This window comes from Odocoileus virginianus, chromosome 7, assembly GCF_023699985.2.
Source record: "Odocoileus virginianus isolate 20LAN1187 ecotype Illinois chromosome 7, Ovbor_1.2, whole genome shotgun sequence".
Classification (NCBI taxonomy): Eukaryota; Metazoa; Chordata; class Mammalia; order Artiodactyla; family Cervidae; genus Odocoileus; species Odocoileus virginianus.
In genome coordinates this window covers 40,359,671-40,375,196 of record NC_069680.1, presented here as the reverse complement: position 1 = coordinate 40,375,196, position 15,526 = coordinate 40,359,671, and the positions used below count along the sequence as shown (strand labels likewise).

The following is a 15,526-nucleotide window of genomic DNA, read 5'->3' as shown; positions in this document are numbered from 1 at the left end:
TTTTAATCTGGAAATACACGTGAGTAACTGTGAAAATATCCTTTGTTTACATTAGAGGACACAAAATAAGAAAGAAAACAGTGACTTTTTTTTGAATCCTCAGTTAGCTAAACCATGAGTAATAAAATATATATTTATTTTAGGTCTTGTCATAACTTAAAAGTAATAAAAAACAATTCTGAATACCATGCACTCTTTCTCCCTATCATATGTATTCACATCACAGAAGTGTGTTACAGTCAAATGTTTTACTCTAATATCCTACAGCATAGATCTGCATATTTAGACAGCTGAGTTTGCCTCTAAGTCAGCATTACCAAATCCACCTGTGAGCAACTGAATCAAATTCACAGCCATTCAGAGCTCACACTAGGGTATTTAGACACCACTAATGATCTGCTGTGAGTTTCAAGTAACACTGTATCCATTAAAGGACAGGAAATTGTAGAAAGATGATCTTCAAGGCAACTGACAGGTGAAGTGGCAAATTATTCCTGCCCTAGAGTCAATAATTTTCCCATTTGGTCAAGAAATATTAGCTACTTTTGCTTCTTGGGCAGCTGGTTTTTAATGTATTATATGTATAATTTATGAATGATGCATAATTTATAGTTTACATATAGATATGTCATAACAAAACCCGACTAGAGCTAAAATCACTGGCCTCAAGCTAAATAACTAGTCTCACTTTAAAACAGCAGTGTCTGGTAGAGTCCTCATTATTTAGAGGTCTTTAAAAAGTCTACCTAAAAATGTTTGTGGGTTTTTTGTTGGTTTTTTGCATTTAAAAATGTTTAGCAATGTAGAAAATAGGCTTTAGACAGAATGAATTCAAAAGTTTTCCAATTACTACCACTCTATTTGGGGAAAAAGAATCACTGATAGAGGTTTTATTGACAAAATATCATTAATCTTCTCTTACCAAATAGGATATTGCACTGGAATTGGGGTCCGTAAGATTCTTCCGTAAAGGGCTTGATAGTATTTTTGGCCATGCAGCCTATTCAATTGTTCCATTGTCACTCAAAAGCAGTCATAGGAAACACATAAACAGATGAGAATGCCTGTCTCCCAACAAGTACTTAAGGAACCTGAAACTTGGATTTTACATAGTGTTCATGTGTCACAAAATATTACTCTTTTAAAAGCTTTTGTTCACCATTTAAAAACACAGACACCATTCTCCACTCACTTGACCACATAAAAAACAGGGCCAGGCTGTTTCACACCTGTTTCTCCCCTGATCTTTGCTAGGTCATTAAATGGCAGACCATCCATTCTGGTCTTCCTTATTCACCCCCCACCTCAAACCCATCTGCAAATAGGTGGTTCCTTCTAGAACCCTCTGCCTCCTGGTCACCACCTGTTCACACCCGTACTCTCATGTTCAGCTGCGCCACTACACAGACTCCCAGCTGACCTCCCTGATCCTCTGTCCTCTCCAACAAAACATCTCGAGAACTATTTTCAAGTCAGAAACTAGATGATGTCGCATATACTAGCTGCAGTCTAGAGCAAACTAACTAAACCTTTCAAGACTCAATTTCCTCTTCTGTAAACAGAAAGGATAATTATCTATGCTTCTGTGGTTTGATGTGAAGAGTAAGTGACTAGATGATGTTAGAACGTTTAGCATGATGTCTCTCATTCAACCCCTTATATATAATGGGCTGGTGCTCATTAAATGGTAGCTGCTATCCTTCCCATCATTGTCACCATCATTGGCACTTCCCTAATTAAAGCCATGTGGGGTGCAGTCAGGATGCCATCGAATGCCTGACCTCTTAGGCCTGGCGTGATCTTCCTTCTTGTCCTTGCTTGACTCATGTCTACAGCTCATTATCCCTCGACCACCTGATCTTGTTTTAGTTCCAAACTCTTCAGGACCTTCACACCTGCTCCCCACTACTCTTCATATAACTGGATTCTCAGTTTAAATGTCATTTCCTCCTCAGGGGAGCTTCCCTGACTGCTCATTTAAAAACTGTTTCCCATAAACTCATACCCCACTCAATCATAGAAGACAACTTGTTTCCTTTATAATAATTGCCACAATGGATTATTTTTGTTAATACATTTATATTCTGTATCTATTAGAATGTAATCCCCAGTAAGAGGGAGGAGAGAGAGAGAGAGAGCTGCTTCCTTCAAAACTCTATGCAAATAGCGGTTTTAATATTTACTGAATGAAAGAAAGAAAAATAAAACCTCAGAGTTTTCAGTTTCTTCTGCATTCTTATACATTCATTTAAATTCAGTGGACTCTGGATTTAGGTAATCAGTCAGTAGGCTCATTCATTCTTCTGTCCATTTATTAAATAAACATGTATGAAGCACCTTCTGAGTCAGGCTTGGCAAGTAACAGAGGACCAAGAACCTTGGCAAATGCATTCTAGGAGTTTATAACATAATTGCATAAGTTGTTATTTAAAAGTATATATTAAAACATATCTATCAATAAGTCAATACATTACTGTCCTCCAGGTTTAAGCTTTCATTTCCTTTTCTATCAAGGTGTCATTCTATGGAGTAGCAAGTCTAACAAGCCCCATCAGTTATTCAATAAACAGTTATTGGGTATGTGCCAGTTACTATATTAATAACTAAAATCCTAATTGGTTTATTATCTAGACAATAAAATTGTCATTTTTTTCCGTGCTGCATTTTACTCTTAGGAGAAAGAAGCAAATGTCACCAGCATCAGGTATTGGAGATGCTGTTGTTTTAATGTTCACAGTAATGACTTGGGAGAGGTAGGCATGTATCATGTTGTATTCCACTTTCTCTCTGGACTCTAGTCCCCATAGGGAACTCATCCAGACCCTGAGAAACTGTGAGGTGTCTGGTCTAAGGAAGACTGTATTTTACCCAGGATGCTTGCTAAGACCAGGAAGTACACAGACATAGCTTAAGGAAGATTTTTCAGTACTAATCATTTAAAGAAAAACATTTGTGTCCTTAAAGAGGTGATGGTGGTTGTTTAGTCGCAAAGTCGTGTTCGAGTCTTTGCGATCCCATGGACTGTAGCCCGCCAGGTTGCTCTGTCCATGGGATTTCCCAGGCAAGAATACTGGAGTGAGTTGTCATTTCCTCCACCTTAAAGAGGTTAAATCTTCCTTATTCAAAGACTGTCTTCCTCAGATACCTGCCTCTGCATTTCAGATAACTGTAGTTTTCACGTGTGTGATCACCAGCTGTCCAAGTAGCTGCTTTGTTCATAGGCCCTCCTCTCACTTGGATTTTTATTTCCATTTAAGAATTGTGTGTGCATTTTAAAATCAACTTTTATTGGAGTATAGTTGATTTACAGTGTTGTGTAGTTTCAAGGTGTACTGCAAAGTGAGTCAGTTATACACGTACATAAGTCCACTCTTTTTTAGATTCTATTCCCATATAGGTCATTACAGAGAATTGAGTTCTCTGTGCTGTATAGTACATCTTTATTAGTTATCTATTTTCTATAACAGCGTGTATACGTCGATCCCAACCTCCTAATTTATTCCACCCTCTCTTTCTCCCTTGGTAAACTTTAGTTGTTTTCTACATCTTTGACTCAATTTCTGTTTTTGTAAATAGGTTTATTTGTACCATTTTTTTTTTTTTAGATTCCACATATAAGCCATATCACCTGATATTTGTCTTTTTCTGTCTTACTTCACTCAGTATGACAAACTCTAGATCTATCCATTTTGCTGCAAATTTTGTTATTTTGTTTTTTTTTACAGCGGAATAATATACCATGATGTATATGTACCACATCGTCTTTATCCATTGATGGACATTTAGGTTATTTCATGTGCATTTAAAAATTGCTACCCTCCTGACTAAGTCGTGAGATTTCCACAGGATACAGTTTAATTCATGGAGAGAATGGCAAGTTTCTACTGATTTATAGTTACTATAAATGAGAAAGATATTACTTTAATACTCTTGAAGTAGTTTAAAAAAAAACTGAAAATGTCTATTCTGTTTAAAAAATAAAACAGTTATACTTTGTTAGTGAAGAAGTACAAGGGTCACAAACATTAGTCTTGAAATGGAGTTAGGATGAATACAGTGGCATGACCCGCATGACCAGCTGTGATTCAACCCCTCTTGACTCACTTTCTGGATCTCAGAACCAGAAAAGATTGAACTAGCTCTTTAAATCTTACATTTCTGAATGTAAAATTCTTTTTCCTTTTCCTTGCTAAAGTTAAAAGGAGAATACTTCATGCCCTCCAGTCTAGCTTTTTAAATCTCTCCATCTGTATGGTTGAAGATGAGAGAATAAGTGAGAGAAATATAAGTTACAGGGAGAATGATCCTCTTGAAAAATCTCATTAATTGTTTCTTCTCCAGCAGAAAACTTTTCATTAAGCTCACACCAAGTTTTAGCTCCATTTTTATTGTTATAACTGGATTTTAGTGTGAAATCAAATTTCAGTTTGCCTTCTAATAGAGATTATCTTTTTCAAAGGGATCATAGTCTTTTCCTATTTAAAAAAAAAGAAAGGTTAACCTTCAGTTGAAACACTGAAAGAAAACTGAGCAAGGTCTTTAAAATGCATATGGAGTGATTTTGCCATAATAAAAGCAAGTTAGATAATATGTGGGAGAAGTCACCAACTTTAAAACTGCTCTTCTATTTTACAAACAAGATAATAGACTTTTATATTAAAAGCAAATACATTTTCAAATAGCTAAATGTTAATTCAACATCTGCTGTGAATCAGGCATTCTGTGAAACAATGAAATGGAAGATTAGTCCTGGCTCTCAAGAAGTGTTGTTTTCTCTTCCGCCTCTTTGTCATAGTTGTTGTCCTTTTTTTTTTTCCTTTTTTTCCTGAGAGGGAAACAAAACCTATGGCCACTTAATGGTTTTATAAACTGAGTCAGCCGCAAAAAAAAAAAAAAAAAAAATTAGTGAACATTTTACCTGATTCTGCTGTTTAGTAGATAATTTGTTGCGGTCTTTTTTGTTCTTCACCAAAACTTCATCCCTTATTCATAAAACTAACTTCTCAACATGCACAATCAATACAAATTGTAGCTGTTTTTTAGTGACGCTCAATGGAAAAGTCTTCAAGGCCTCGCATAAGGAAGAGTTCATTCAAATACAGCACCACTGCATTTATAAAATCTTGGCTGGAGCCAGCTCAGAGATGGGCATATGATGTGCCTTACGGCTCCTTACAAAGGGAGACCCACCATTCTCATTGGATTGTGGGTGCTATGCAGGAGGGTGTTGCAGACAGGCTCATATAAGCAGCTCAGTGCCATCTCGTTTCAAGAAGTGGAGACTCACTGCAGGGATGGGGTAGGAGCATCCTGTGAAGTTGAGAGTTGAGGGAAGGGCAATGGCCACTGTGGAAGAGTATGCCCCCTAGGAGGTGAGGCCAATCTTGTAGGTAGCTGTCTTTTGAATACTGAATGGCTGTGTTATAAATTAAAAATCTATAAGTAATACCAAACATACACACATTCAGATTCAATATTTACAAATAATACTGCCAGATATTTTAAAAGAAAAAAAAAAGCATGTACTTCATATATTCACATCGACTTGATAGACATGAGTTTGAGCAAGCTCCAGGAGTTGGTGATGGACAGGGAAACCTGGCATGCTGCAGTCCATGGGGTCGCAAAGAGTCGGACATGACTGAGCAACTGAACCAAACTAATCTATTCACAAGAACTAGCCTTTTAGAAAGTAAATGTGTAAGTTTCAGAAGAATACCTTGGCAGAAAGATAAGGTCATGACTTGAATCTGATGGGTACTTAAGATGACCATCTTCTGGGGGATTAAGAGGCTACCAGGGAAGCCCTGGTAACTCAGCTGGTAAAGAATCTGCCTGCAATGCAAGAGACCCCGGTTCAATCCCTGGGTCAGGAAGAGCCCCTGAGAAGGGATAGGCTACCCACTCCAGTGTTCTGGCCTGGAGAATTCCATGGACTGTACAGTCCATGGGGTCACAAAGAGTCGGACGTAATGAGTGACTTTCACTTTCGCTAAGGTTACAACAGTTCTCTCCAGCCTCTAGGAGGCCCCATTCTGCCAAGGGGCATGAATATATAAGTAACCAAAATCCTGGAACCCCAAAGGGCACCAGAAGCAGAGAGGAGGTAACAGTTCTGCTTGGAAGGCAAGGTCAGACCTTACTGCTCCCTCACTGTTCTCCTTTAGAGCAGAATCCACAGCCGAATGAAAGTGTGCAGATGGTAAACATTATGTCCCAGTGAGTTATGTGAGTGAACTTTGAAATCATGAAGGGCGACTTCTGGGCATTCTCTGCTCATCTCACTCTCAGTTTGTGTATAATGTGAAGCTTGTACACACACTTCCATCAGAATTTGGGGTAAGATTAAATGAGGGGTCTGTATGGAAAACACTTTGTACAGTGGTTCCTCGGGTGGTTACATACAGTAAATGTTAAAAATCATTTCTATCTCTTAAGAAATAGTAGGTATAGGGATGGGAAGAGAGTGTTTAGGGATTCTTACCCAGTCCTATGGGACTAGAGCATGAAGTTAAAATGGAGAGTCCATAAAAAACAGAGGCCAAAAGGAGGCCACATTGTGGAGGTTTTAATGCCCAGAAAACAGTTCCAACTTGATGCAAATACAGTGAGGAAATATCCAGTCTTTAGGCAGCCAGCTAATGTGATCCTGTGTTTTAGAAGGTTCATTAAGAATATAGATATAGAACAGGTGAGTCATTAGGAAACCTTCCACTGAGGGAACAATTTCTGCTGTGAAAGCAGAATAGTTTTTATAGTTTGTGAGTCATTTTTAATATTGTTTTGTTTATTATAGATTTCTATTGAAATGTATTTTAAGAGTTTTTACATTAATGGTATTATAATTATAATGCTAAAATATTAATACAAATCTATCCTAAAAAATTTCCAGTATGATGATTCCACTTTCAAGAAATATATTAACTCTAAATACAAAGTTTTATTTTGAAGCTGACTTGCCAGAAACACTATTCTGTAAAGCAAGGTATGCAAGGATTCAGACAGTGAAGGAGGCAAGAAACCAAAACTGCCTCCTTTTGTGCTTCTGAATTCATTGAATAATACTTGCTTTTATCACCTTGACATTTTCTCTTTACATCATGAAAAAAAATGAATGGGATACATTTTGGTGATAGTCATGAATGCATGCATTTTTCAAAAGAAAATAATCTTCTTTTGAAATTTTAAAATTGTATGTTTGGTTGGATAACCTTAAAATACCAAAGATAGATTATAAGAATTAATGAATATCATTTCACGCCAGTCAGAATGGCTGCTATCCAAAAGTCTACAAACAATAAATGCTGGAGAGGGTGTGGAGAAAAGGGAACCTTCTTACACTGTTGGTGGGAATGTAAACTAGTGCAGCCACTATGGAGAACAATGTGGAGATTCCTTAAAAAACTGGAAATAGAACTGCCATATGACCCAGCAATCCCACTCCTGGGCATACACACCGAGGAAACCAGATCTGAAAGAGACACGTGCACCCCAATGTTCATCACAGCACTGTTTATAATAGCCAGGACATGGAAGCAACCTAGATGCCCATCAGCAGACGAATGGATAAGAAAGCTGTGGTAGATATACACAATGGAATATTACTCAGCCATTAAAAAGAATACATTTGAATCAGTTCTAATGAGATGGATGCAACTGAAGCCCATTATACAGAATGAAGTAAACCAGAAAGATAAAGACCAATACAGTATACTAACGCATATATATAGAATTTAAAAAGATGGTAACGATAACCCAATATGCAAAACAGAAAAAGAGACACAGATGTACAGAACAGACTTTTGGACTCTGTGGGAGAAGGCGAGGGTGGGATGTTCTGAGAGATCAGCATTGAAACAAGTATACTATCAAGGGTGAAACAGATCACCAGCCCAGGTTGGGTGCATGAGACAAGTGCTTGGGGCTGGTGCACTGGGAAGACCCAGAGGGAGGTGGGGGGGGGATCAGGATGAGGAATACATGTAAATCCATGGCTGATGCATGTCAATGTATGGCAAAAACCACTACAATATTATAAAGTAATTAGCCTCCAACTAATAAAAATAAATGAAAAAAAAAAGAATTACTACATACTTTCTATCAGTTTTTCTTTGTGTAAATTAATGTGAGGGTGTCAGCTTCCTCTGGGAAGTAGAGCACTTAACATTCTGGAATACAGAAGGGCTATAGCAATAATTTGTGCTTATTTGACGAGTGAAGTCAGCAGGGATTTAAGCTGAATGTATCAGGTAGTCTGTTAACTTCTTTTTCTTAAGTGCTAAGCTGTCAGTTAGCAGAGCAATATAAATGAAAGATCCTTTCCAACAGATGTGGGCTTGTGGTAGTATATCTTTACCCTTTATAGAACCATTTAGATTCTCATATCCATAGACTTCTTGGATATTTCCTTTTATTTAATTAATGACATTCATATTATAAATTGTTAACTCGGTTCTTACTATGTGCTAGACATTATGCTACATACTTTGTCATTTAATTAAAAACATACTTCTATAAGGCATGTATTGTCATTTTTTCAAATACCACAGATAGTCCAGAACTCTAGTGTAAGATAGTCTCACACTAGAGCTTGTCTTTTAACCAATGTATATACCACCTATTGATAGAAATTGGGTTAACTCGTAGTATTTCTACTCATTATCTCTAGTTTAATCAGTAGAGTCTGTGGAAAAGAATCAGTTTCTTTCAACCAACTCAAATGAATCCTCTACTGAATATTATTTTGTGTAACATTTCATATCTATTCATTGTTCATTTTAACTAGATAATAGCAATTATCAGAAGCATTTATTTTATACTGGGAAGTTTTCAAAAATATACATGTTATTCAACCTTTGAACTTCCTTTAATTTTGCTTTTTTTGTTATCTACAAGTGAATGGCTTAAATTTGCTATGAAAAATAATATGGGTCCTGTTAATATCCTTCAATAAAGTTTTACTTTTTTTCAAAAAAAAAAAAAAGAATACATTTGAATCGGTTCTAATGAGGTGGATGAAACTGGAGCCTATTATACAAAGTGAAGTAAGCCAGAAAGAAAAACACCGATACAGTATACTAATGCATATATATGGAATTTAGAAAGATGGTAACGATAACCCTGTATGCGAGACAGCAAAAGAGACGCAGATGTATTGAACAGTCTTTTGGACTCTGTGGGAGAGGGCAAGGGCAGGATGATATGGGATAATGGCATTGAAACATGTATATTATCATATGTGAAACGAATCGCCAGTCCAGGTTTGATGCATGATACAGGATGCTCGGGGCTGGTGCACTGGGATGGGGAGGAAGGTGGGAGGTGGGTTCAGGATGGGGAACACATGTACACCCATGGTGGATTCAAGTCAATGTATGGCAAAACCAATACAATGTTGTAAAGTAAAATAAATAAATAAATTAATTTTTTTTAAAAGCCAGTAATAAAAAAAATAAAGTATGTAATAATAGGGACAGAAACGTAATTTTTGGTTTTGATCTTATACAAATTATATCAACAACAAAAATTCATATGACAAGGTAAATATAGAATAGTTGTATATCTAAAAGCTAAAATGTTTTGTAACATCTGATTGAATATCTTAAGGACGGATTAAGTACAAAAGGAATCAGAAAACTACAGGTTTAACTTGAGGCAAATCTTGTACTTTTCCTCCCTCTAGTGGTAGTTTTAAGAACTGCTCTATCATAGAAATTCTCATAGAGTGGCTAAGGAGAGCAAGCACAAAAAAATACCCAAACTGTACCCTGAGGCCCTAACGAACTAAGGCAGAAGAGAGCTAGTTGACTTTAGAGAATCTTCAGAATGCTTCCAAGAATGCAAAAGAACTGTTAGTTTGGAACCACAGACAGCTGTTTTGATTATTCTTGCTTTTATCTTCTTAGACCCTTTTGTAACATGAGATTGCTAAACTCAGAAGGGAAGCCTGAATTTTCATCTCAATCAAAGGAGTCACACATGAGACACAAATGGCGCTGAGTCTCAGAAGCTCTGTGAGCTGGGCCCTTAGCAAACGTGCTCCTGGGCTTGGGATCCTGTGGGAAACCAGCAGACAGCTAATGGAATGCCAGGGAAATCAGGGTGATGCTCTTTTACATGGATTTGGCAAGATCCTCGAAATGAAGTTGCACTGACAGGACAAAGAGGTTTGCTATAAAATTTCAGCTCAAGAGTGATAGTTATCTACAACATCCATATTAGAAAGACACTTTTTAAAATTGAAACTGAAGTTACCTGTTTTCTCATCTTTACCTTTAAGCATTAGTTTAGTCCCAGAATTAGATGCAATTAGTAAAAGCAGGTCTGTAAAGCACCTTAGATAGGTTTTGATTCCTATGGCTGGAATTAGATACCCATTTTTTCCATGGCCCTTAGAGAGAATTGAGCCTTTGGCCTTTATGTGGTTGTAGAGATATATATATATATATATATTTTTTTCAGATCACTTTGATCCTGTTATGAGAATTAAATGGATCAAAATGTCTCTAAATTTTCATATAGCTTTGTTTAAACCCAGTGACTGTATAAGTGTTTACATAATACTTCTAAAAGCTCTTCAGTTTTCACAAATGCAAGCTTTTTCTTCCTAGGCAGACAATTGCTTGTAACAAGTGAGTTCAGATGCTGCACTGGAGTGAATTTAATAGCCTGGAGATCCTGTTTCACTTTCTGAGAGAACAGATCCTCTAAACTGCACTCTGTGCCATTCCACTTCCTGTCCTCAGCGATGGGGATGCGGGGAAACAGCTGCTGTGTGGGAACTGTTCGGAACTCTGTTTCTCAAACCACAGGTCATGCAAGGGTGGTTATGTAGGCTCTGTTTCCCTTCCTTCCAAAATAGTACCCAAGGCTCTTCTGACCTTGCCTCCTTCCACCTCTGAATCGTAAGCCTAATAGGGTGTAAGTTTATCCTACTTCCTTTGGTTGTATTTATTTTTAATTGAAGAGGAATAAATGCATATCCTGAAAGAGGCTAGAGTTCCCTTGAGAGATCTGCTAGGTAAAATATATATATACGTATATGTGAGTGAGTTCTTTTAGTTACAGGGTTAACATCCAGTGAATCTCCTAGTCTAGGGTCTAAAGCAAACCACCTCACTCTGAATTATATACTTTATATAGACTTTTTTTTTTACATTACCCCTAAATGGTATATAGGGAGATTTAATTATTTGATATGGTTAGTAAAGAATCTGCCTGCAATGCAGGAGACCCAGGTTTGACCCCTAGTTCAGGAAGATCCCCTGCAGGAGGGCATGGCAACCCACTCCAGTATTCTTACCTGGTGAATCCCATGGAGAGAAGAGCCTGGCAGGTTACAGCCTTAAGGCAGCACAGAGTTGAACTAAAGTGATTTAGCATGCACACACACAGACACAAGCATTTACTGAGGTTTACCATTATTCAAATGCCAAAGAATAAACAATATGCAATGGATTAAAGGATATGCTGCCTAGATTATACTGAAGAAGGTGGAAACAAGTTTCCTTAGAGGCTTGAGGCAGCTGAGGCAGATGCCCTACCTGGAAGGCACACTGGTCCTCTCTGCCTCATTGACTGTGTAGACATCACAAAAGGTAATAACCATGTTGTTAGTCCTTCTCTTCCTCCTTGACTGTGTAGTTGTCATTTGCATGAAGAATGAAATCGCTATATTGCTTCTCATTTCAATGACTTTCCTTAGGAAATTCATGATTTAGAAAGTAAGTTGAAGTTTTATTCATAAAAATAGGATGAGGAATTCTTTTTAAAAAATTTATTCTTAGTTGGAGAATAATTGCTTTACATTGTTGTATTGATCTGCCATATAACAATGTGAATCAGCCATAAGTATACATATGTTCCCTCCCTCTTGAACCTCCCTCGCATCCTCCCCCATCCTACCCCTCTAGGTTATCACAGAGCACCAGGTTGGTCTCCCTGTCTTAAAAAGCAACTTCCCACTAGCTGTTTTACATATGGTAATATACATGTGTCAGTGCTGCTCTCTCAATTTACCTCACCCTCTCCTTCCTCCACTGTGTCCACAAGTCTGTTCTCTATGTCTGAGTCCCTATTCCTGCCCTGTGAATACATTCATCAGTACCATTTTGAACAAGGGATTCTTAATAGCTGGCATCTATCAGAGGGTTCATGGAGTTCTCAAGGCAAGAATACTGGTTTGCCATTCCCTTCTGCAATATGGATGTGAGAGTTGGACTATAAAGAAAGCTGAGCGTCAAAGAATTGATGCTTTTGAACTGTGTTGGAGAAGACTCCTGAGAGTCCCTTGGACTACAAGGAGATCCAACCAGTCCATCCTAAAGGAAATCAGTCCTGGATATTCATTGGAAGGACTGATGCTGAAGCTGAAACTCCAATACTTTGGCCACCTGATGTGAAGAACCGACTCATTGGAAAAGACCCTGATGCTGGGAAAGATTGAAGGCGGGAGGAGAAGGGGATGACAGAGGATGAGATGGTTGAATGGCATCACTGACTCAATGGACATGAGTTTGAGTAAACTCCAGGAGTTGGTGATGAACAGGGAGGCCTGGCATGCTGCAGTCCATGGGGTCACAAAGAGTCGGACACAACTGAGTGACTGAACTGAACTGACTGATCAGAGGGTTTGCCTTTTGCCTGGCGTGGTGATCACAAGTATAAGGCCATCATTAAGAAATACTGAATCCAAGTAATTCTCATTTTAAGAACTGACAAGACAGTAGAAAGGACAGACAGAAAGTATTAGATATTTCTTAGCCTTCTGGCTGATTTGTTTTGTTTTATAGGTGTGCTCAAGTCTGATATAATTCCTTTTTGATTGAGCACAAAGATACTCAATTGTGTGACAGCTGAAATACAAAATCTTTGGTCATAGCAACTGAGGCAGTGTTCTCTTAACCTAAACTGAAGCCTTAACTTTCAACAATTTGGATTTGATTTTACTTTTTTAAAAATTTTATTCTATATTCATCATTCTTGGAAATATTTTTAATGCAAAAGTAGGGTAGTTATTTTGTATTGTTAAATTTAAAAATTGATAAGATTTGGGATGCTTTTTCTAGGTGAACTGCCCTTTAGGTATCTTCCAAATATTTGATAGTAAAGAAACTATTATCATTTTCTGGTCCTCCCATAAAATGCCTTTGGTCTTTCTGAGTCTTATCATCATTAATTCTTCAAACTGTTTAACCAAATATAATTTAATGCTAATAATTCTATTATCCAAGAGCCTGTTGAGCAAAATATGAGGTGGTATTACCTACCTATATTTCACCATAATAAAATTCAACAGAAGTTAGAGAAACTGTGCATGTAAGGCAAATGATAGCACTATTTAAAGTGAAACAAAAATGGGAAAATAAAGAAAAAAAAGCACGTCCCCTTGCAGGACTTCTTTATTTTCATAGTGAGCTTTTCTATAAGGAATTCTTCCTTTCTGTGTTCACACTAGAGGTAAATGACTCATCAAACATTTACTTACTCATAGGAATAGATTTTGAGCATAGAGGCTTTAATTAGCCATGTGCAACCCATTTACAAGCTTATGAGAATTGGAAAAGTCATGGGAAAATAAAGAAATTAACTGAAAAGAATGACAATGATTTGGCCAATTAGAAAATGTAATTATACTGTTTTCCTTCAGATTACAAACTGCCTGCATGAGTGTTCAGTAATCCTTTGAGTCTAAAATGCCTTCGCTGATAATCTAGAATGTGATAGTCATTACCAGTAAGGTAGAAAATAAATATTAACAACAAATAATCCCAACACCTTACTCTACATATTATTCTCTCAGCATAGGGTTTGTTTTTTTTTTTTTTTTTCCCAGCTTGCTAACAAACTACTAAACTGATTTTTCCTAACACCTACTAATGAACAGTATGATTCCTCAAGTCACCTATTAGAGAGGAGGAGATGAAGCTGGGAGAAATCCAAATAACCCTTCATTGGCTAACAAAGTGTTGGCTAACCAAAAACTGGCTGAAAACACTCACCCTCTTGTTTTGATTGGTTTGAGTGCATTTTGTTGTTGCTCACCCAAGTGAATTTATACATGAATACTCAGGGCCCAAAGAAATCACTGCTTCTGACCCTCTTTGCAATGAAATACTGGACATATTTATGATTATCCTCCAAGATCAAACTGTGCCATGTGTCCTAAAATACTGCAAAGAAAGGGGTGAGGGAACCAAGATAAACATGCATTTCCGATTCACTTTGCTAAAGTAATTTAATAAATTCCCTTGGAGAGAAAGTTTGAAAGTTGAAGGTCATGTTTAGGTCATATATCCCAAATGACATGTTTTGGTAAACAAATAAGCAAAATAAACTCCATTTTTCTGGGATCCCTTCCAGTAAGCAGATTAAAAAAAAAAAAAAAAAGTGACATTGGTTCTTCTAAACTGCAGGAGAAAATCCAGAAGCCTGAGTCTGGGATTCAGGGTCTTCTGGGTTGTGGCTCCCAGCATCCTCCAACCCCACTGCTGGGCCAGTTGATGATTTCCTAAGTGGTTTTCAGTGACTTTTGAAAGGCAAATGTCATCCAGAAACTGTTGCAGATCCCACTCTGAATGCAGTTTACATTTTGCTTATACCATTTTGTTTTTACATTTTTTGTGATTCAGTCATATAACTCATCATAATACTACTTCCCATCACTGCAGGAACCACATTTTATTCACTTGGGATACTTTCATTTCTTCTGGCACCTTGCCCATGTCTATCCTACAGGAAGGAATCAAATGGTGATAGAGCAGAATTAGACTAATTTCATAACTGTCTTATGTATTATGATTACAAAAATTTTGTGAATTTAGGATTTAGGATATCCTGAATTTAGGATAATAATTCTGTGATTCTGGGATCAGTCAAATCAGTTATTAGCTGACACTCCTATAAATGTGTCCTAAAACATTTGTGGCCATAAGCCCAGTAAGTGTAGAGCTGCTACAGAGACTTGGGACAGCCTCTTCTCTGCAGGCGCAAGCTTGAATTACATCTCTCCCCTTAAAGATGAAGCCTGTAGAAAATAAGGGGAGATACAGATGAGACGAGTCTCTGGGTTACAAGTATTAACATGTTTTTATTAATTAGGTATTTGTTGAGATCCTTTGTCAAGGGTGATTGGTTTTCCTTATCGGGGTGGAATCCAAGTTCTCTTTATGGCATATAAGGTCCTCTGTGAGCTGGTGTCAAACTACTTTTCCATTCCCACTCTCATATAAAGATTTAATCAACTGTTTCTGGAGTTCTATGGACATCACTCAGGCATCACATGCTTCCTCTCCTCTTCTTGGAATGTTCTTCTTCCATGGTCCACTTGCTGAACTCCAAGCCATTATTAATCAAGTATCTCTTCAGTTGTGTAATGCCAGCTGGCGATGAGTGCTGTTGAAGGAAAAGCAGACAGGATGACAAGGGCGCCACTGTGAATAAGGTGTTGGGGATGCTCTCATGGAGGAAGTGACACTTGAATAGGGACCAGAATGTATCCAGGGAACAGCACTTTCTTTTGAGGGCA

General features: G+C 37.5%; 1 protein-coding gene and 1 long non-coding RNA gene across 3 annotated transcripts in view; one reads left to right on the top strand and one right to left on the bottom strand.

Moving 5' to 3' along the window:
• The window catches only part of PRKG1 (protein kinase cGMP-dependent 1), a 1,335,516-nt gene that overhangs the window by 1,237,935 nt on the left and 82,055 nt on the right, over positions 1 to 15,526 (top strand). The window lies entirely within an intron of this gene.
• LOC139036024 (uncharacterized) overlaps positions 15,069 to 15,526 on the bottom strand; it is a 139,523-nt gene continuing 139,065 nt past the window's right edge. Inside the window, exon 3 of the long non-coding RNA XR_011488708.1 lies at positions 15,069 to 15,393. This is a non-coding gene — a long non-coding RNA (uncharacterized lncRNA). The remainder of the gene's footprint in view (positions 15,394 to 15,526) is intronic.